Consider the following 24,364-nt stretch of genomic DNA (forward strand, 5'->3'; position numbering starts at 1 on the left):
CCGTGGGCAGTTACAAAGCTGTCCTTTTATAGTTCCTGAAATTCCTGATGTCCCTAAGTAGACAGGGCTGCCTGAATCCTCAACTCAACACTCCTTGTCAAATACAGAGATATCAGGGCTTTAGGTGAATAACTTTTAATCTCCTAGAAAAGCAACCTTCACTCAGCATTCCAGGGAAAGAACAGAGTGACCTAGAGAATGCCGTTCCATGCATGCTTATACATATTAATTCTCTGCATAAGAACCAAGATGCACCATCCTTTTAGTATACCCTTCCCACTTAAGAATTCTCAGCCAAATTCTGAGATAACTATATCCAGATTCATTTGAAAACTAATTCTCAATTGTGGAAGAGAAAAAATGAGAGTAGTGGTTTAGTTGCTAAGTTGTGTTCGACTCTTTTGTGACCCCATGGCCTGTAGCCCACCAGGCTCCTCTGTCCAAGAGATTTCCCAGGCAAGAATACTGGAGTGGGTTGCCATTTCCTACTCCAGGCGGTCTCCCCAACCAAGAGATCAAGTCCCTGTCTCCTGCATTGTAGGTGGTCTCCTGCATTGCAAGCAGATTCTTTACCACTGAGCCACCAGGGAACCCCCAAAGAGGAAAATACTATAAAATAGTCATGTGGGGAAGATTTTTTTATGTTTCAAAAGCATTTCAGATGAAAAATCAACTCCTTACATAATAAGTAGACATATTTCTTCTGCTGAGTGGTGATCCTCAACCCTGGTTGTACATTACAATTACCTGAGGCCCTTTCAAGCTATCTTGTGTTCTTTCCTGGCCCAAGATATTGGCTCTGATGTATTGCTACTGAGTCTATAATTATTAAAAAATTTTTTTCAGATAAAAAGAAATCACAATTATCTTTATCACTTAAGAAAAAGCTACTAAAAGCAGGAAGAGAACATAAATCCTAGATCTACTATATCTAAATTTGCAGTAAAGATTTAATAAACAAGTTAAATGAATACAAAGCAATATACAAGAACACTGTGCTTAATTGGAGAGCAGAGGGCTGGTGAGACAGATGGGAGAGAGGAACCCAGGAACATATAAAGGATCAACATTTTAGGGGGTCATTTAAACAAAATCCCTTTGGAGGTGCAGCAATGGCAATCATATTCTTTGTTTCTTTATGACAGATCCAGCATTATCACTTGTACAATCTGTCAGTCATTACGACTCAAAATCATTCACCAGAGCACAAAATAATGACAGGAGAGATCCCAACAGAGTAAACAACATAATTTACAGAATACACTCAACTCGGGATTTCATGACAGAGTGCTCACCAGTTAAGAGCATCTCCAGGTTGGTAGCTGCATTAACATTCTTTGGTCCAGAATGTTCAGATATACCTTCAGTCTCATTATCTGGAAATCATTAGCTGGCCTCAAAGGATAAGGGAACTCAGAAACTATATATTAATACATGGCAAGTTGTAATGTAATGTGTGTGCGTGTATGTACATGTAGACTAAACACAGTATGTGCATGTATATATATATGTATATGCAGACTATATACTATATATGTATATATACATAATAGAAATACATATAGTGAATATTCACATATATGCAACCCATATACACATACATATATGTGTATATGTATCATTTTAAGAAAACATTTTACATCCAAAAAGCATTAACCAAGCACATATGTTTGAACTTAGAAAGAAAGCAAAAGAAGTAAAAAAAAATGGTGAGAACAAACATATATAGGACTGCATAAAGTGACCTTATGTACAAATATATATATACTATGCAATATAATATTGGACAAAGGTATATGAATACTGACAATTGTTGCAACATAGTCGTTAAAGTCCTACATTTATACTGGTGTTATCAGTAGAACACTTATACTTTGTTAATATGAATAAACTGCATAGAGAAAAAAGATTCTTAACCCAAAGTTGCAAACTATGAAAATGTCTAAAGCTATTCACTGACTAGTTTGTATATTCTGTGTGTGTGTGTGTGTGTGTGTGTGTGTGTGTGTCTGCCTGTCTGTCTGTGCACACATGCGCAAAGGGGAGGGAACGACAGAGTGAACTTCACTTTACATAATAGAAGTATTTTTAAAAAGTATCTGTGCTTCATATTTTCCTGTACCGTGGCACGTTTAAATCACAAGCAGAACTCTTAATGTAGAGGAACTTAAAGACAAAATAATAAAGCAATTTTAAATTTTATAAAGTCAAATTTGTATAGGAAATGTTTGTTTAAATCAGTTTATATGTAGAGTTTTAATTTATATATTTAAGATCAATACCACTGATGTTACAGTATATAGGTTACAAATTAATCATGCTTCTCTTACATAATATGCATCCCTCCTCACAGTGAAAACACTGGGTTTGTCAGTGAATAAGGTCCCATTCCTTCTCTTGGGGACTATAGAGTCTAGTGGGCAGCACAAACGTATGAATAATCCAGGACAATGCAGTAAGTTCTAAAATGAAAATGTGGGTACATTCCTGTCTTAATGCAGAGTGAGGAGTAACTGATGCAGCCTGTAAGCATCAGAAAGGCTTCACAACAGAGGAGGTCTGGGTTTTGAACAGTGAGCAGGAGTTTGAGGCAAAGGAGAAGGCAACCAAGCAAAGAAGGTGTTATGTAGCAGGCATGGAGTCACAAAAGCCCATCTGTGTTTGGAAAAAAGAGAGTATTCAGAAGACACTCTAACATGGGGCCTCTAAGGACACAAGAGCCAACTCTGTTTGGGGAGAGAGATCAATCTATCATGTTATGGAAGTGGAGTTGTATACAATTTCTAGACAATAGGAATTTTTTTTTAAAAGTATGTATTTATTTGGCTGTGCCAGGTCTAAGCTACAGCACATGGGATCTTTGATCTTCACTGTGGCATGTGGCATCCTTTGCTGTGGCATGCGGGATCTAGTTCCCCAACCAGGGATCAAACCCAGGCCCCCTGCATTGGGAGCACAGTCTCAGCCACTGGACCATTAAGGAAGTCCCCTCCTGGATCATTCAAACTCTGCCCAGAGTCAGGTTGGGAGATTATTTAACCTCCTTACGCCTGCTGTCTTTTTCCTTACAACAGTGATCTCTAACATGGGGTTAGTAAGACACTCCATAGGTGGTTGTGAGTGAGACATCTTTCCAGCACTTAGAACAATCTGTGGCACAGACAGGAAAGGAGGAAGAAATGAGAGGAAGAAGGGGAATGAAGAAGAGAGAAGATTGTGGGCAGTGAGAAAAAGAAAGAGAGAAGGAAGAGATGTCAGAGAAAAGATGAGAGGAAGCAGAGAGAGAGAGACAGGGAGATAGGAATGAGAAAGGAATATGTCATTAAAAAAAAATAAAACAAACCATAAATAAACCTTGGACAGATTTAGCAGAGACCTCTTGGTGAGAAAGGGATAAGCAATGACTATCTCTATAGCATCTGGAATATTCCAGTTCATCAGCAATGTCATGCCTCCTGAGATTTTCTGGTCTTCTTTATAAATTCATTTTTCCTTTTTTGGTCTTATTAGCAGTTCTTCGCTCTGTTTTGCTTCACCATACCCCTCCCCCACCCCCTCCTGGGACATAAGAATGTCTGCCTGGCTACATATTTAAAGTTCTTACAATTTCCTTTTGTCTGGACTTTTACGATATCAACAAATAAAGCAAGAAAGATCAATTCCTAGGAGTGGTCATGTAGAAAATTATATATTCCATCTTGAATATTTCTTAAGAGTCCTGTAAAACAAATTCATTTCCTTCTCTATCAACTTTATAAGCTCAACTTTCTACATAATAAATTTACCCTGAAAAAAAGAAACAAAGGAAAATCAGGTAGCATATAGTGAGTGCCACCCTTTCATCAAATCCTTATTGACTCGTTCATGAACTAATTGTTCAATTAAGAGGCCACTTGGGCTATCCCTGCTGTGGCTGAATAAAGCACTCCACAAGGTGGTATAAGAAGTTGTTCTTAAATGAGTCACCCTTATTACAAAAAGCCTACCCTAAGCGTAGGAGGAAGGTGACTGCTGTATTTTTTCATATGTGAGTGGTGCTAGGCTATTGTCAGTATCCAGATCCAGGGAAGAAGAGGCCACGCACCAAGCTGTCCAAGCCTGGACTTCATTGGTAGGTGAGGAAGTAGCAATCTTTCCCTGAAGGGTCTCAGCTGGAAGGAAGAGGGGAAGGCGTTGGCAGTAGTGGAGAAATACACTTGGGACAAGGGGAAAACCCAGATCCTTTCTGCAGACCATTGTCACATCCAGGAAGGTCCCTTGTTATGAATGCGTCATTGAAATATACCCTTTTTTCTTAACAAAAATGTTACTATAATTCTCTGTATCTCAAGTTAAAATGTATAAAATCATCAGATTTTCTTGTTCCACTTGAAATGAGATAAAGAATAACCTTACTAAAACAGACACATGGAAACCTGACCATAACAGAAATGTCTGGCTCTCCTCCGAGTCCTATACAAGTTCACAAAAATGCACTGTTTTATGGTCAAAGAGATAGAATTTGGCTACCTTTTAAAAAATATTGTTTTTTTTTAAAAATGTTAACAGAATCTCAGAGTTGGAAGCAATCTTAGGCATTATTTATTGGGCAATGTTTCTTAAACTCTAGCATACACAGTCATCACTCACTGATCTGCAGCTGGTTAGGAGGATGGTCTGAGGACCAACCCGTGAAGCTTGTCACAGGAATGCAGAATCTCAGGTCCCTTCCAGACATATTGAAAGTGAAGTATTAGTCACTTAGTTGTGTCCGACTCTTTTTGACCCCATGGACTGTAGCCTACCAGACTCCTCTGTCCATGGGGTTCTCCAGGAAAGAATACTGGAATGGGCAGCCATTCCCTTCTCCAAAGGATCTTCCCAACCCAGGGATCAAACCAGGGTCTCCTGCATTGCAGGCAGTTTCTTTACAGTCTGAGCCACCAGGGAAGCCATCCTGTCAGTCTTCATTTCACTAAGATCTCCAGGTAATTCATATGCCTGTTGAGGTTTGAGGTCTAGTCCATCTAGTCAAAGCTATGGTTTTTCCAGTAGTCATTTATGGAGAGCTGGACTGTAAAGAAGGCTGAGCACTGAAGAACTGATGCTTTCCAATTGCGGTACTGGAGAAGACTCTTCAGAGTCACTTGCATAGCAAGGAGATTAAACAAGTCAATTCTAAAGGAATCAACCCTGAATATTCTTTGGAAGGACTGATGCTGAAGTTTAAGCTCCAATACTTTGGCCACCTGATGTGAAGAGCCAACTCACTGGAAAAGACCCTGATGCTGGGCAAGATTGAGGGCAAAAGGGGAAGCAGGATGGCAGAGAAAGACATGGTTAGATAGCATCACTGACTCGATAAACACGAATATGAGCAAACTCTGGGAGATACTGAAGGACAGGGAAGCTTGGGGTGCTGCAGTCCACGGGGTTGCAAAAAGTCAGACATGACTTAGCGCTGAACACACACACACTAGAATGCTTACGAGTGAAACAGCCACAGATGACAATGGTAGCTATTCATTTGCACCTAAAAATGCCTAATAAGGAAGGGAATTTGTCTTCTGGTTATGAAGGCACTTAGTAATTTTCTTAAATGTCAAGCATCTATAAAAGCTCCAGATACTACTTGCTTTCAGAAATATCCTTTCCTTTGTTATGCTTTGCTGTATCATGCTATGGAGGAGAGGTTGCTCTGGTCATCAAGTCAGGGATTGATTTGGGACAGAGATGGGCTGGAAAGACTCAATGTTTCAGGCTGAATCCCTACCTTCTACTCCTAACTCCTAACCCTTCACTCCCCGACCCAGTCTCTGTTTCATATTCTGAAGCCCTAATCACAGCACCTTGGAAATGACTACAATTGGAGATAGGGAAATTAGGTTTAAATGAAGCCACTAGGATGGGGTCCTAATGCAATAGGACCAGTACGCTGATGAGAAGAGGAAGACACATCAGAGGTGCAAACATAAAGGGATGATCAAGTGAAGAATCAGCAGAGGACTTCCCTGGTGGTCCAGTGGTTAAGACTTAACCTTCCAACGTAGGCAGGTGTTAGGTTTGATCCCTGGTCAGGGAGCTAAGATGCCACATGCCTCCTGACCAAAAAACCAAAAACATAAAACAGGATCAATATTGTAACAAATTCAATGATGACTTTAAAAATGGTCCAAATCAAAGAGAAAAAAAAAAAAAAAAAAACAACCTGCAAGGAGGGTGGTCAACTACAAGTCAAGGAGAGGTCTCAGAAAACCTCATCCCTGCTGACACCTTGATCTTGGACTTCCAGAGGCCAGAAATGTAAAAAAATAAATTTCTGCTATTTAGGCCACTCAGTCTGTGGCACTTTGTATGGCAACCTTAGCAAACTAAGACACTCAGTCTATCTGTGTTGTAGGGTATGGCCTTCAGTGGAGAGCCTAATTCGTCTTTGCTCCTCAACCTTTGAAAGGATGCTAGAGATTCTCAGATGTCTCAGTGGACCACTTTTGCACTGGACCTCAACTTCAACATCTGTCTTTAGAGACAGAGCAGCCATGCATTTGAGTCCCTTTTGGTCTCTAAGTTTGTTATTTCAGCTACACATGAAAACCCAAATCTCTGCTGGGTCCTGAGCCGGCTGATTGCCACCTTGTGTTTAGTAAAGATGGATACTCTGGCTTCCAGCTACAGAGAGAAAATCTGTTCATTGTCCCCAGGTGAGAAATGGCTTTTTAGCTCCACAGCATCAATTCACCACTCCCTCTAGGACTGGGGCTCTTGCTTGGTTTTGGTCCCTTTGCCTGGCTTCCTAAACACTGTGAAATGGTGGGAGGTTTCACTCTGCTTTTTTATAAACCTTTGGCCTGGTTCTTTTGCTGCTGCCAGGGTCAGGACTCAGCCAGTCTCTTCTGAGAAAATAATGGCCATTAATTTGAGGACCCTCAAGTCTCAGTTTCTCACACCATCCAATACAACTGCTAAAAGCTCGGCTAATTTCTCTTTCTCTGAGCAGCAGCCCTTTGTCCAGGTAAAGTCTGTTCTTTAGCCCACTCTCAGAATCACCAAAGGCCTGGGAAGGAAAATACACATGCTCCTGATAGCTCAACTCTGAAAGGCCCTCCTTTCTCTGGAATTTTGGTTTCTCTTGAATCTGCCTGCAATTCAGGAGATGCAAGTTCAATCCCTGCATTGGGAAGATGACCTAGCAGAGGAAAGGACAACCTACTCCAATATTCTTACCTGGAGAATCCCATGGACAGAGGAAACAGGCAGGCTACCATCCATGAGGTAGCAAAGAGTCAGACATGACTAAGCAAGATCATGTTAGTTGTTATTACTATCATGGCTTGATGATGTTTTCAAACATGACTTTTTTGTAACATCATTTGTATGTGGTGTCAGAGAGAGTTGCTTATCCCAACTACCACATACTAACCCAACTAAATTTTTTAATACCTGAAAGCTACTGCAAAGCTAAGGAATCTTCCAAGCACACAATTACAAAATGGGAAAAAAAAAAAAAAAAAAAAAAAGATCAAGAGAGCATAGTAGTTAAATATAATTGGAGGGGGAAAAGGATGCCATTTTATGTTGGTCTAGTGAGTAAAGTGAAAGTAAAAGAGTTAGTCAGTCGCTCAGTCGTGTCCAAGTCTGTGTGACCCCATGGACTGTAGCCAGCCAGGCTCCTCTGTCCATGGGATTCTCCAGGCAAGAATACTGGGGTGGGTAGCCATGCCCTTCTCCAGGAGATCTTCCTGACCCAGGGATCAAACCCACATCTCCTGTGCCTCCTGAATTGCAGTCAGATTCTTTACAGTCTGAGCCATCAGGGAAGCCCTGTCTATTGAGTGAAGTCTTTAGTAAACCAGTTACAAATGGATAACTGCAGGTAGTCCTCTTAGGAAAAGCAGTTAATCCTGAAGCCTGAATGCTATCCAAGAAGGATCCAATAAGTAATGAGTGTGACTTGCAATCTTGGCCTTTGCTAGACAAATGTGATCATATTTCACGTGTCAAAATGTATCATGTAAATAACGGACACAAGAACATTCTAGAGATTTCCAAGCAAAAAGAAATCACAGTGAGAAAACTGTAAACACTCTTAGTTTGGATGCATCTAATCTTAGAGGTCTTCCAGAAACAGACTCACAGACTTACAAGCTTATGATTGCTGAGGGGAAGGAGGGGGGCAAGGGGAAGGGAGAGCTAGGGAGTTTGGGGTCGCCATGTACACACTGCTATATCTACAATGGATAACCAGCAAGGACCTACTGTATAGCATACGGAACTCTGCTCAATGTTATTTGGCAGCCTGGATGGGAGGGGAGTTTGGAGGAGAATGTATATATGTATACGTATGGCTGAGACCCTTTGCTGCTCGCCTGAAACTATTACAACATTGTTTGTTAATCTGCTATACCCCAATTCAAAAAAAAGAAGTTTAAAAATCTCTTAGCGGATTCCCATGTCTCTAAGGCAGTGATGTTCACACCACAGATTTCTGGTAACATGAATCCCTTTATGCTTAATTGGTGGCTCCTTAAGACTGTTAATTTCACCAAATGAATGTGACATTATATTAAATTCTACCAGTCATATAGGAGTCCTGTGGTTCTTTACATTAATGGTGACTGAAAACGTGGCTCCGGAGTCATATAACTGGGTATCCCTGCCATTATCCACATTTTATACCATTTCCCTTTCCAGCTCTTACAGAGATCTATTATAGGCTGGCAAAAAAAAAAAAAAGTACTGAATAGCCAAAATATCTTTAGACATTCTCTTCCTTTGGTGGAGAGTCACTGAAAAATATAAGCTCTGCTGAAAATAAGAGATGCTAAAACTGAGGTCTAGTTCTCATGAAATCAAAAGAAGTCTATTGTGGTTCTGTGAGTAAATCCTGCCTTTCACACTCTTTGCTCCTGGCTCCTCCTAAAAGGGTCACCAGGCTAGGAAAGGCAGCATTGGTCAGACCCCATGGGGGGTCCTGCATTGCATCTCAGAGTCAAGTCTTGCCCTGGGCACCCACCTAAACCAAAAAGGACAAAATTCCAAAGAGCTGTACAATCTAAGGCCAAAGTTGTTTGTTTGTTTGTTTTGAGAGGGGTGTACTGGCATATATACATTACTCTGTATAAGACAGATAACTAATAAGAACCTACAGTATAGCAGAGGGAACCCTGCTCAATGCTCTGTGAGGTCCTAAATGGGAAGGAAGCCCAAGGAAGAGGGGATATATGTACATGTCCGGATGATTCCCTTCGGTGTACAGCAGAAACTAACAGAACTTTGTAAAGCAACTCTATTCCAATAAAAAATGAGCTAAAAAATAGATAGTTAGCTATTTTTAAAACAGAAATAAAGAATAAAGGACTCCTTATACCACAAAAACAGAATATAAAAATGTGTTTACAGGCACTGAGGATATTAACTAATAATCTGCTAAACAACTGTGCATTATTATAGTTGAGAATTTCACTCCTGGTGACTTCCAAAGCCCCATATGAGAATATTAACATTTCAGGACACAGAACACTCAATTCAAGTATCATATATCCATATTAATAGCTTTTTGGTAAGGTCAAATCTCTATCACTGTTTTCACTTCCCTATCCCTATTTATCCACTTCTCGAACATACAAAAATAATTGTATCATTATTCTGAAAAAGGAAAAGGAAGTCAATGGGAACTGATCTCTTGATCCCAGCACTAGACCTGGGTTGACCCGGGTTGAATATTTGCTACCCTAGAAACTTTCTACCCTAGAAACAAATAATACAAATCTATAATTGATAAAGAAGGATAACAGAATCAATGGAAATAACTATTTCCTTGCCCTATGGGCTAAGTATTTCAGAGGCATATGTATCAATTTTTTTTTACTTGTATTATCTCACTTAATTCCTTAGTTCTGGGTTATATTATTCTTCTCTGGCCCATTTTACAGATGAGAGAACTCAGATTCAGAAAACGAGTGATTTGCCCACTGCAGTAGCAAGTTACAGCTCAGATCTGAAATGCTCTGCTTAAAGCATCTGCACCCCTTCCATGACAATGTGCCTTTTCTGAGCCCAGACTGGTGGTGACTTTAATTGTCTTCCCTAAGGCTGCTTAATGAGCTTTAAAAACCAAAAATCTATTAGCCTCAGGGAAAAGAAACAGACACAATCCATCACATTACCAGACTCAAAAACACCATCCTTAATATATTAACAGCCCCCGATTAAGACCAGAGTCATGAGTTAATGAATGAGTCATTAGACAGAGAACAGTAATATCAACACAAGCACATGTCTACTAATATGTTGCTCAGTGAAAGTCAATTAGTCCCAGCATTGTAAAGGCTAAATAATTTCTAGGTAGCTTTAAAACAAAATTATTGTGATATCGCTTAGATTTTTAAGAGTTCATTTATAACTCAGGCTTTCGTAACACCAATCAAAAGAAGATCACCAATCCCAGAGTAAAAGGTAATTGATTGATAAGATCAATTCACAAAGTACATTTTTTTTTTCAACAAATTGGAAAAAAGTGGTGTACACAGACACAGAGGGAAGAGGCTTTTATTGTATCTATGCAATGAAGTGTTGTGGTCATCTAGTCTATTCTATTATCACATCACTTTCTTTCTCCTAGGAATTCCACCAAAATATTGGATTGGGCAAAAAGTTTGTTCATGGTTTTCTGTATGAGGTTACAGAAAAATCTGAACGAACAAATTTTTTGGCCAACTCAACATCTAATAATTTATTCAGTCATTAGGTCTAAGTATTGGCCACACTTGAGAACCACCTGAAGAAGCTTTAAAAATGCTGATGAATTCTTTACATTCCTTTAATTAATGGTTTCTAGTCACTCAGAATTGTTTTTCATTGCTTTCCCTTCTCATTCGCTCCACAAACCACCTTATGAGATAGCTGACGCTAACACCCGAAGTTCCTTTCAACCTGCCTGAAAACAAAACTCCAAAACAAGTTATGTTTCTCCCCAGGTTACGTGGCTGGTCCATAAAAGGGTTAGCATTTCAACACAAATCTGTGTTCTGAAACCAACGGTCTCAACCCCTCCATTGCTGTGTTGTCTGCAGCTTAGGCTGAAACGAGAGTTCACATCCACTACAGTGGACTGAAGGCATTGTAGAGAAACTGAAATGAAACTTTGCAGTTTCTCAGCAGCGGAGGGAAATGTGACTGTGGCACCTCAAATTGGGATGAGTGAAGATACTTCTCAAAGAAACACTAGTATGAAAGAAATAGAGGAAAACAATAGAAGGGGAAAGACTAGAGATCCTTCAAGAAAATTAGAGATACCAAGGGAACATTTCATGCAAGGATGAGCACAATAAAGAGGAGAAATGGTATGGACCTAACAGAAGCAAAAGGTATTAAGAAGAGGTGGCAAGAATACACAGAAGAACTATACAAAAAAGATCTTCATGATCCAGATAACCATGATGGTGTGATCACTCGTCTAGAGCCAGACATCCTAGAATGTGAAGCCAAGTGGGCCTTAGGAAGCATCACTAGAAACAAAGCTAGTGGAGGTAATGGAATTCCAGTTGAGCTATTTCAAATCCTAAAAGATGATGCTGTGAAAGTGTTACACTCAGTATGCCAGCAAATTTAGAAAACTCAGCAGTGGCCACAGGACTGGTAAAGGTCAGTTTTCATTCCAATCCCTAAGAAAGGCAATGCCAAAGAATGTTCAGATTACTGCACAATTGCACTCATTGCACACGCTAGCAAAGTAATGCTCAAAATTCTCCAAGCCAGGCTTCAGCAGTACATGAACTATGAAGTTCCAGATGCTCAAGCTTGATTTAGAAAAGGCAGAGGAATCAGAGATCAAATTGCCAACATCCATCGGATCATCAAAAAAGCAAGAGAGTTCCAGAAAAACATCTATTTTTGCTTTATTGAGTATGCCAAAGCCTTTGACTGTGTGGATCACAACAAACTGTGGAAAATTCTTCAAGAGATGGTAATACCAAACCACCTAACCTGGCTCTTGAGAAATCTGTATGCAGGTCAAGAAGCAACAGTTAGAACCAGACATGGAACAACAGATCTGGTCCAAATCGGGAAAGGAGTACATCAAAGCCTTATATTGTCACCTTGTTTATTTTACTTAAATGCAGAGAACATCATGAGAAATGCTGGGCTGGATGAAGCACAAGCTGGAATCAAGATTGCCAGGAGAAATATCAATAACCTCAGATATGCAGATGACACAACTCTGATGGCAGAAAGTGAAGTAGAACTAAAGAGCCTCTTGATGAAAGTGAAAGAGAAGAGTGAAAAAGTTGGCTTAAAACTCAACATTCAGAAAACTAAGATCATGGTATCTGGTCTCATCACGTCATGGCAAAAAAATGGGGAAACAATGAAAGACTTTATTTTGGGGGGCTCCAAAATCACTGCAGATGGTGACTGCAGCCATGAAATTAAAAGCTTGCTCCTTGGAAGAAAAGCTATGACCAACCTAGACAACATATTAAAAAGCAGAGACATTAGTTTACCAACAAAGGTCCATATAGTCGAAGCTACGGTTTTTCCAGTAGTCATGTATGGATGTGAGTTGGACTATAAAGAAAGCTGAGCCCTGAAGAACTGATGCTTCTGATCTGTGGTGTTGGAGAAGACTCTTGAGAGTCCCTTGGACTGCAAGGAGATCCAACCAGTCCATCCTAAAGGAAATCAGCCCTGAATATTCATTGGAAAGACTGATACTGAAGCTGAAACTCCAATACTTTGACTACCTGATGCGAAGAACTGACTCATTGTAAAAGACCCTGATGGTGGAAAAGGTTGAAGGCGGGAGGAGAAGGGGACAACAGAGGATGAGATGGCTGGATCGCATCACCGACATGATGGACATGAGTATGAGTAGGCTCCGGGAGTTAGTGATGGACAAGGAAGCCTGGCGTCCTGCAGCCCATGGGGTCACAAAGAGTCGGACATGACTGAGCAACTAGACTGAACTGTAGGTCTCCTGCGGGACGCACTCAGGGTTGTCTTAAGACAACAGAGTGTTCAATTGAGTGCTGTAAAATCTTCATAAGATGAAATAATGATGAAAAACTATGGTTCTATAAAAGATTTATTTATAGTTTCCAAAGATTGACTTCCAGACTTAGAACACAATCTCATTAGTGGAAGACATCTCTTACTCTAACAAACCAGATGCCCACTGAATCCTGTGACACAGCAGTGGGGATACAAAATGCTTGCAATTAACATCTTTTATTTTTCTTATTTATTTACTTGGCTGTGCCAGGTCTTAGTTGTGGCACTCGGGGTCTTGTTGTGGCACGTGGGGTTGTTGTTTTTTTTTTCAGTTACTTCATGTGGGATCTAGTTCCCTGAAGGGGGATCGAACCTGTGCCCCCTGCATTGGGAGCACAGAGCCTTAGCCACTGGACCACCTGGGAAGTTTCTAGTTTACATCTTATTCAAACTCCAGATCAGCAGTATGCTAATGAGGTCCAATCAGGGGATCTGCAAGGTCTACACCATTTTCATAATAATTCTAAGACAGGATTTTTCCTTTCTACTTTCATTCTTTCACAAAAGTACAGTACAGGGTGGAATTTTCTAGATGCGACAAGAAATGTGATTTGCCTGTAGATTGAAACATGACAACATAGGTCTTGCCTATTAATCAGACATTAAGAGACTTACACATATGTAAAACAATGGCATTCTCCCAATATTTTTTAATTTTTAGTTTTCCAAAACAATTGATTTTGAAAAACATGTAATATATATGCTAATATATAATAGGTTTATTATTAGCTATTTTAAGTGAATTAATACATATTTTTTAATTCTCTAAGCTTTAATTTTTAATGTGGTCAATAGCCACAGTTATTAAAATCCACATAAACAAAAGCCCCTTGAGATTCTGGAGAATATTTCAGTCTTAGCATTTTAAAGAAGATTTCTGCCATAGGATCTCTTTCAGAGATGGATGTGATGTTTACTACATGAACCCACTCATCCAGTCACTCTGAATCCCCATGGGTTCCTTGAACTTGTCTTTCTTCCATCTCCCTGCATTCCATTGCCCACAATGATCTGTCATTCTAAGGGTGAGGGACATGACTGTGAAAAAGGAATAATCAATTTATAGGCCTACATTCTAGCAACAGGAAGAGATGAATATATCAAAATGGGTAAATTAGTAAGTATGCATAGAAGTAAAATAGGGCAATGGAATGAAGAGTTAAATGGATAGGAGTATTTTATATCCAGTGGTGAGGGTGAATTTCTCTGAGCAGGTGACTTTAAGACCTACTAAAGAAGAGAAGCCAGTTCAGAGAAAAATAAGGGGGGACAGTGTTCCAGTCAAAAACAACAGCAAGTGCAAAGGCCCTGAGGCCAGAGTGGCTGAAAAGAAAGTAGTTGATGGAGGAGGTAGAAGAAGAAGATAGATTAAAAGGAAGGAAGGGCATTGGTAGAGTCAAGTCTACATTCTAATTTCAATTGGAAACTATAGCAGGGTTTTGAGCCAAGAAGAGATGTGATCTTTCTCATACTTTAGAAATATTCTAATTGTATATGGAGAAGAGACCAGAGAAAGTCAAGAGTGGAAATAATGAACAATTAGGAGTTATTTGCAAATTAGAGTTTTATTATGACTGCTTTACTTTTTTACAGACAAGATCAAGTTACATATTTAGGTTTTAGAAGGATAATTGTTTAGGTAACCTTGAGTCATTTGTTTCTGAATATTGATAGAAAGTACATTGATACTGACAGAGAAGTAGTTTTTAAATTTCCTGCATGTGTAATTACATTAATCTCTGAGGATAATAATGCTCAACCATCATAAGAATATCTGTGGATGAATATTTAAACACATTTAGTGCTAAATAATAAATGTACTATTTACATTACAAATATTAAAGAATAGCACAGCTCTTGAACTAGAAGAATCTTCAGAAGAAGCATGCTACCTTAAAGCATGAAGGGACTCAATTCCCTGAAAAGAAACTATCAACAAACTGACTGATAACAGAATTATAATTACTGAAGAAACCCTATGAGTAGGATTTTTTATGGGTGGATTCAGCATTTCTGGCAGGCACCCATGGCAGTACAATTTAGAGAATATTTTCATTGCTCCACCTTTGCATTTAAACCATATCAGTAAGCAAGGATTCAAAGACCCATGAATGGCAAATAATGATGGATGGATGGAAGATCATAAAAAGAAAGAACAGAATCTTTAATTTTGAAATCAAACCCTTTCTCTTCAGCACTGCTGCTGCTGCTAAGTCACTTCAGTCATGTCCGACTCTATGCGACCCCATGAGCTGCAGCCCACCAGGCTCCTCTGTCCATAGGATTTTCCAGGCAAGAGTACAGGAGTGGGGTGCCATTGCCTTCTCCATCTTTTCAGCTGTAGACACTTGTAAATTGGACTTCTGAAAAACTACTTTCATTGTAAGCAAGATTTTGCCCCTGATAGGGCCTGACTTACAACACATCTTGGAGGAGTTTGGGACTAACATATACACACTACTATATATATATAATAGGTAATATATATTATCTATATATGTTATCTATATAATATATATAGTGTATATATATATATATATGCTACATATATATAATAAATAGTCAACAAAGACCTACTGTATAGTACAGGGAACTCTACTCAATACTCTGTAATAACCTAGATGAGGAAAAAGTTCTGGAAAAGAATACATACATATATATATATACATATACATATATATGTGTGTATATATATATATATTTGTATAACAGAATCACTTTGCTATACAGCTGAAACTAACAACATTGTAAATCAACTATACTCCAATATAAAAATAAACATTTTAAAAATATATCTAGGAAATCCAACTCTAGATTTTTTGAAGTTAAAGCTCTGGAACATTGTTCATCTGCACTGAAGCTGCCTTTGAGATGGCCCTTTCATTTCCTAATTAAAGTTTTTCTGTGTATTTTAACCAAAGACACACACATCCAGAGTACGTACGCACACTCATTTTCAGTAAAGCAATTCAATTTAAAATGTAACTATTCAACAAAAAAAAACTATTTCTTCAAATCATTCAAGGCTTTTAAAATATATCTTCTCAGATGTCGAAGGAATTTACCATCTCAAGGAGACATTTACAACCTAGAATCTTTAACACTTAAAACTCTTTAACAGTTGGGAGTGTCTCCATCATTTATAATGCATGTTTGTGCTTAAAATGAGTTTACACTTGCTATGCTGGCTGCCTCAGTGCCCAGAGAGGCAGGCTTTTTGGAGCTAACGAGATTGGGCACTTGAGAGGGAACTGCTTCAAACTAAGGCACCGCACACAGTCCGCTCACAGGGCCGACAGAACCAAGTGACAATTTCATGACTTCTTTTCATCAAAAGTTGGGCTTTCACTCTCCCCACTTGTTAAAGTGACTTTCCCTTTGATGCCAGTAGGAAACCTGCAAATATTCTCAGATAAGGGTGCTCATTATTGGCTCCAGATCATCCCAGACAGAATTCTGCCTTTCAGAGGAGCTGTGTCCAGGTAAAGATTTAACAACTGATTCTCAGAGGCTGGAGATGGGAGGAGAAGCTATGACTTCTAGAGTGTGCCAATTTTCATGGTGAAAATACTCACCCTGGCCCATTACAAGCTACCACTTGGGATAACTGGTCACGGAGTTGGGAAGAGGTGTGGATGATCAGCTCTCCAGGGCTGGTGGAAGCAGGTTCCAGCACCCTACTATGGGATCATGGTAGAGAATTCTACACGGCAGAGGAACCTGGGACCCAGGTCAACTGAGATCTCAGTATACTGTGAGCCTGACTGTAGTCGGCTTTGGCATCTATTCCAGGAAAAAGAAAGTACAATACCACTATATTAACATTAAAAAATGAAAGTAAAATTATCCTTAGTCTCATATCAGAGGGAATAAGACCATATCTCAGAAATCAATGATTTTTTTTTAAGTATAGTTGATTTAGGCTTCCCTGGTGGCTCAGTGGTAAAAGAATCCACCTGCAATGCAGGAGATGTGGGTTCGATCCCTGCGTTGGATAGACCCCCTGGAGGAGGGCATGGCAACCCACTCCAGTATTCTTGCCTAGAGAATCCCATGGACAGAGGAGCCTGGCGGGCTACAGTCCATAGGGTGGCAAAGAGTCAGACAAGACTGAAGAGACTGAGGATGCACGCCTACATAGTTAATTTACAATGACATGTCAGTTTCAGTTGTACAGCACAGTGGCTTGGCTTTATATATATATATATATTCTTTTCAGATTATTTTCTCTTATGGGTTATTACAACATATTGTGTATCATTCCCTGTGTGATGCGGTAGGTCTTTGTTTTTTACATATTCTATATACAGTGTATATGTTAATCCCAACCTCCTCATTTATCCCTCCCCCTCCTTTACCCACTGGTAACCATAAATTTGTATTCTATGTCTGAGAAATCAATGGTTTTAATCAAGTTTAAAACTCAGGGGAACTTAAATATCTGCCTAAGAGGTGAGCAGTACTATCTATTCAATCAGATTCCCAGTAGCTGTTGAGAAATTCTTTAAAAATGAATGGAAACTTTGGCCATGGGAAATATCCAGAAGCACACAAATAATCTGGCTAACCAGAACTAGTCTCATGACATATCGGGGCTCTAAGGTCAGTTTCTAAGTGCCCTGGTAGCTAGTATTGGGATGCTACAAAATGTTCTGTAACTTTAGAATCTCTTGATTGTAAACATTACAGGACACAGACCATGTTATGTATCAGTGTTTAGAAAAATGTTGTCACTAAATGTACCACGAAGTTGGGGCAAAAAAACCTAAGGTTGTCAGTATATGTCCTAATCCATAAATGGACTTATTCAAATAAAAGATTTTTAGAGTTTAAACTCTTAAGAAAATCTTCCATTAAGGAATTTTTAATAGCTGTTTCAGTTAAGCAAACAGACATTTCTTTAAGGGAATGAACATGCCAATAATTCTGTCGCCTTGAGAAAAGCTAACTTTTAGGACAGCTGTCTTGTACAAGTTTTATTTCACAGCTTATTCCAAACCAAGCTACACAATATGACAGTTTGGGCTTGTATTATCATGTTTCAGGGACTTCAGACAATTTTATATTAAAAAAAAAAAAGAAACTGACAACTCAATGAGACATTTTTACTTTTTTCCCCTTTCTTTGAAATAAAAGGGGGGGGGGTTAAATACGGCTAGACATTTAGTACACGTTTTGTAATAATAGATTAGTGGACTTCCTACAGGGCTTCCCTTGTAGCTCGGTGGTAAGGAATCCACCTGCCTAGCAGGAGGCGTGGGTTCAAGCCCTGGGTCAGAAGATCCCTTGGAGAAGGAAACAGCAACCCACTCCAGCATTCTGACCTGGGAAATCGCACGGACAGAGAAGTCTGGCAGGCTATGGTCCCTGGGGGTCCTAAGAGTTGGACGCAACTTGGTGACTAAACAACAACAAGCCTTCCTAGGCATATTAATATTCATAAAAAAGAGAAATGGATCAGAAGGGCATTAAAAGCTATTCTTAAAGCAAAAGAGAAATATTTCTCGATGTCCTTGAGAAATGAATAGGGAACCTTATTAAAGAAGAAGAAAAACACTTAGAGTGAGGAAATTTAAGAAATAGGGAAAAAAGACAGGATCACATTTATCATCATGAAAACCCCCATCAGAGTGTTCTATCATTTATGAGCTAAGGGGCCTTGGGGCTAGAAAAGACATTAGAAATAATTTAATCCAGCAACTTGAAAAAGTATTGCAAAATGAAAAAAAAAATTCATTTCTTCCAGCTTCACTGGATATAACTGAGAAAAATTATATATATATTTTTAAAGTATACAATGTAAAGATTTGATATACATATACATTGTGAAATCATTACTGTAATCAGGCTAATTCACACATCCATCACCTCCCTTTAGTTACCTTTCCTGAACATGATAGAAGATTATCTCTTAGCAACTTTCAAGTATACAATACAGTAGTGTTAATTACAGTCACCATGCTGTGCATCACATCCCTCAGGACTTCATCCTAGAACTGGAAGTGGGTACCCTTTGATCTCATCTCACAATTTAGCTCAGAACATCTCCCTCATCTCACAATTTAGCTCAGAACAAAATTAGGTCCAGGCTCAGCTCAGTTGGTAAAGAATCTCTTGCAGTGCAGATCCTGGTTCAATTCATAGGTCAGGAAGATCCGCTGGAGAAGGGATATGCTACCCACTCCAGTATTCTTGGGCTTCCCTCATGGCTCAGCTGGTAAAGAATCTGCCTGCCATGTGGGAGACCTGGGTTCAATCCCTGGGTTGGGAAGATCCCCTGGAGAAGGGAAAGACTACCCATTCCAGTATTCTTGCTTGGAGAATTCCATGAACTGTATAGCCCGTGGGGTCGCAGAGTCAGACACGACTGAGCGACTTTCACTTTCACCCTTTGATCAATATCTCCCTCATCTTGCAATTTAGCTTAGAACAAAATTAGGTCCAGGCTCCATGTTTTTATTTTAAAAACTTATAAAATGGTAGACAAGTAGCCATGAGAAAAACTTTGAAAGATGGAAACGGATCCTGGGGAAGCACCCATCTCAGGTGTCTCTTGAGCATCCGGTCTGACTGCATCAGAGGCGTTTACTCTCTGTGTCCCTGCTCCTCAAAGCCAGGTTGTTGGATTTGAAGCACTGGAATCCTTTAGGGACTTGCTAAAAATGCAGACTCTCATGTTCTGTCCCAGACTGTAACTTAAGAATCTTTGTTTCCCAAGGTTCTCAGGTGATCCCTGAGTACATTAAGCTTTCAGAAGCCAAGATGCAAAGGATGCATCTTTTCAAACTGGAGGAGAGTTTGCTAAATGACCAAACCTTTCCTTTCTAGCCTTTATTTTTCAAATTCTTCTTTGTAACAGTCAGGAAGACTGGAAAACAATAGTACATTTAGTTAAAATACATAAAGATGTATTTTATGTTACATTACAACGAGGTTCTCATATTTAAGAAAAGGATTTGTACATAAGTACTCTAAAATTCAACAGCAAAACTACATGATCTTATTGTTATCACAGGTACTAAACTCACTTGTTTTTGCTTTGTTTTATAATGCATACTGCATTTGGGCAGCTGGTGAGCTGCATCTAAATAAAGGATGGATAAGTAAATTATCTAGGGAGCAACCATACCCATGGCAACTGCTCCCCTGAAATCCCATTAGAAATTTGGCCTCCTCAGACCTCCCAAGAAGGATGTCTATAACTCGGTCTGATTAATGTTCTGTCTGCTACTTCCTGGGAAAAAATGCAGGAAAAAAAGTCTCTCTGAGGATCCAAGAATTCCCAAAGCAGCTGGAGGAGTTATAAAAGGAAAGGCATCTGACCATTTCCATGGGAGCTTCTTCACTTCTCCCATTATCTTTATTTATAGTAACTCAGATTACATTTTTCAACACAAAACCAAAAAATGCTAGTGAGCTGGTTCCTAATGTTTGCTTACAGTACAAGATGCTTCTCTTCCCCAGTTCAGCTCTGGTCCTGTTATTTTTTTTAGTCCAAGCTATCTTGTGTCAAGGGCTTCCCAGGTGGCCCAGAGGTAAAGAATCTGCCTGTCAATACAAGAAACATGGATTCATTCCCGGGTCGGGAAGATCCCCTAGAGAAGGAAATGGCAACCCACTCCAGTATTCTTGCCTGAGAGGAAATCCCATGGACAGAGAAGTCTGGCAGGCTGCAGTCCACAGGGTCATAAAGAGTCAGACACAATTGAGGCTAAACAACAACAATCTTGTGTTAATTCCTCACCTCATCTATCTTACCCCCTTAGAATTTAACTGTTAATAGCAGCCTTGGTTTTCTGCCTCATGACATTAAGTTTCTCATGCATATCCTTAAGGATGGCTTTGCTTTCATATATCAGAAGTGAATAAATATACAAATCTAGTTGACATTTAATAATTGTTGACATTTTTGTTAGGACAGTCATATTTATTTTTAAGCCACTAAAATATAAATCTGAAATTTAAAAATCATGCCTTTACAAAGACAGAAATATAGATCAATGCAACAGAATAGAAAGCTCAGAGATAAATCCACGAACCTATGGACACCTTATCTTTGACAAAGGAGGCAAGGATATACAATGGAAGAAAGACAACCTCTTTAACAAGTGGTGCTGGGAAAACTGGTCAACCACTTGTAAAAGAATGAAACTAGAACACTTTCTAACACCATACACAAAAATAAACTCAAAATGGATTAAAGATCTAAATGTAAGACCAGAAACTATAAAACTCCTGGAGGAGAACATAGGCAAAACACTCTCCGACATAAATCTCAGCAAGATCCTCTATGACCCACCTCCCAGAATATTGGAAATAAAAGCAAAACTAAACAAATGGGACCTAATGAAACTTAAAAGCTTCTGCACTACAAAGGAAACTATAAGTAAGGTGAAAAGACAGCCCTCAGACTGGGAGAAAATAATAGTAAATGAAGAAACAGACAAAGGATTAATCTCAAAAATATACAAGCAACTCCTGAAGCTCAATTCCAGAAAAATAAATGACCCAATCAAAAAATGGGCCAAAGAACTAAACAGACATTTCTCCAAAGAAGACATACAGATGGCTAACAAACACATGAAAAGATGCTCAACATCACTCATTATCAGAGAAATGCAAATCAAAACCACAATGAGGTACCATTACACGCCAGTCAGGATGGCTGCTATCCAAGTCTACAAGCAGTAAATGCTGGAGAGGGTGTGGAGAAAAGGGAACCCTCTTACACTGTTGGTAGGAATGCAAACTAGTACAGCCACTTTGGAAAACAGTGTGGAGATTTCTTAAAAAACTGGAAATAGATCTGCCATATGACCCAGCAATACCACTTCTAGGCATACACACTGAGAAAACCAGATCTGAAAGAGACACGTGCACCCCAATGTTCATCGCAGCACTGTTTATAATAGCCAGGACATGGAAGCAACCTAGATGCCCATCAGCAGATGAATGGATAAGGAAGCTGTGGTACATATACACCATGGAATATTACTCAGCCGTTAAAAAGAATTCATTTGAATCAGTTCTAATGAGATGGGTGAAACTGGAGCCCATTGTACAGAGTGAAGTAAGCCAGAAAGATAAAGTACATTACAGCATACTAACACATATATATGGAATTTAGAAAGATGGTAACGATAACCTTATATGCATAAAAGAAAAAGAGACACAGATGTACAGAACAGACTTTTGAACTCTGTGGGAGAAGGTGAGGGTGGGATGTTTCGAAAGAACAGATGTATATTATCTATGGTAAAAGAGATCACCAGCCCAGGTGGGATGCATGAGTCAAGTGCTCGGGCCTGGTGCACTGGGAGGACCCAGAGGAGTCGGGTGGAGAGGCAGGTGGGAGGGGGGATCGGGATGGGGAATACGTGTAACTCCATGGCTGATTCATGTCAATGTATGACAAAACCCACTGAAATGTTGTGAAGTAATTAGCCTCCAACTAATAAAAAAATAAATAAAAATAAAACTAAAAAAAAAAAAAAAATCGTTCCTTTAAACACCCTTGGGAGACAGGCAGAATCAATCATCAAACTGTAGAATATGGAGAATGGAGAGTCAATTGACTTTTTAAAAGTTGTTAATCTATTTTTAGAGAAAGGAGACTGCATAACTGCATGATCATATGTATATAGCTTAATATGTACAAATTAGCACCTGTGTAACCAGTACCACCTACCTTTTCCATGAAAGATAACTATCGTCCTTTTCCTTTCTCAACAGCATTATCATTAAAGACTACCTAAACAAGAACACATGGACTTTCTTTTTCCCCTATATTTTCACCTATTATAAAATACACAAATGCTATATATATATATATATATATATATATATATATATATCATTGTGACTTGCTTTGCTTACTCAATCTTTTTTTTTTCGATTTATCCAAGTCATTGCATATAACTAAGGTTCATTTATTTTCATTGCCAGATAGTAATTTATTGTATGACTACACCACAATTTATTTACCCTTATTACTCTAGATGAATATTTGGATTATTTCCAAGTACCGGTTGGAGTGAACTGCTCTTGTGAAATTCTTCACCCATACTCTGGAGCACATGTGCACAATCACTTTCTAGGATAATTACCCAGGAGAATTGCTAGGTCTTTAGAGATCACATCTTTCACTAAACTAGAAAGCCAACTTGATTTTCAAAATGGTTATATCATTTACCTCCAACTGCATGAAAGTCTCACACCTTTATTGATAGATATGTGAAATGATTAGGTGTTTAATTTTTTTGCCATCAGTGGATGTGTAATTATACTTCATCATAATTTTAATTGACATTTCTCAGTTTAATGAGGCTGATTCCCAAACATTTACTGGTCACCTGAATTTTCTCTTTGGTGAAGTGCTATTCCAAATCTTTTGTCTTTTTTCCTACAATTATTTGTCTTATTTTTATTGACTTGTTAAGATATTAAGAAGAGGTGGCAAGAATACACAGAAGAACTATACAAAAAAGATCTTCATGACCCAGATAATCACGATGGTGTAATCACCAACCTAGAGTCAGACATCATGGAATGTGAAATCAAGTGGGCCTTAGAAAGCATCATTATGAACAAGTCTAGTGGAGGTGATGAATTCCAGTTGAGCTATTTCAAATCCCAAAAGATGATGCTGTGAAAGTGCTGCACTCAATATGCCAGCAAATCTGGAAAACTCAGCAGTGGCCACAAGACTGGTAAAGGTCAGTTTTCATCCCAGTCCCAAAGAAAGGCAATGCCAAAGAATGTTCAAATTACTGTACAATTGCACTCATTGCACACGCTAGTAAAGTAATGTCAAAATTCTCCAAGTCAGGCTTCAATAGTACGTGAACCATGAACTTCCAGATGTTCAAGCTGGATTTAGAAAAGGCAGAGGAATCAGAGTTCAAATTGCCAACATCCGTTGGATCATCAAAAAAGCAAGAGAGTTTCAGAAAAACATCTATTTCTGCTTTATTGACTATGCCAAAGCATTTGACTGTGTGGACCACAACAAACTCTGGAAAATTCTTCAAGAGATGGGAATACCAGACCACCTGACCTGCCTCCTGAGAAATCTGTATGCAGGTCAAGAAGCAACAGTTAGAACTGGACATGGAAGAACAGACTGGTTCCAAACCAGGAAAGGAGTATGTCAAGGGTATATATTGTCACCTTGCTTATTTAACTTATATGCAGAGTACATCATGAAAAACACCAGGCTAGATGATGCACAAGCTGGAATCAAGGTGTCTGGGAGAAATATCAATAACCTCAGATATGCAGATGACACCACCCTGATGGCAGAAAGTGAAGAAGAACTAAAGAGCCTCTTGATGAA

At 39.1% G+C, this 24,364-nt stretch overlaps 1 protein-coding gene across 2 annotated transcripts in view; it reads right to left on the minus strand.

Annotated features, from left to right (window-relative positions):
• Window positions 1-24,364, minus strand: part of INPP4B (inositol polyphosphate-4-phosphatase type II B) — an 838,347-nt gene that overhangs the window by 283,825 nt on the left and 530,158 nt on the right. The window lies entirely within an intron of this gene.

This window comes from Muntiacus reevesi, chromosome 13, assembly GCF_963930625.1.
Source record: "Muntiacus reevesi chromosome 13, mMunRee1.1, whole genome shotgun sequence".
In the NCBI taxonomy this organism is placed as follows: Eukaryota; Metazoa; Chordata; class Mammalia; order Artiodactyla; family Cervidae; genus Muntiacus; species Muntiacus reevesi.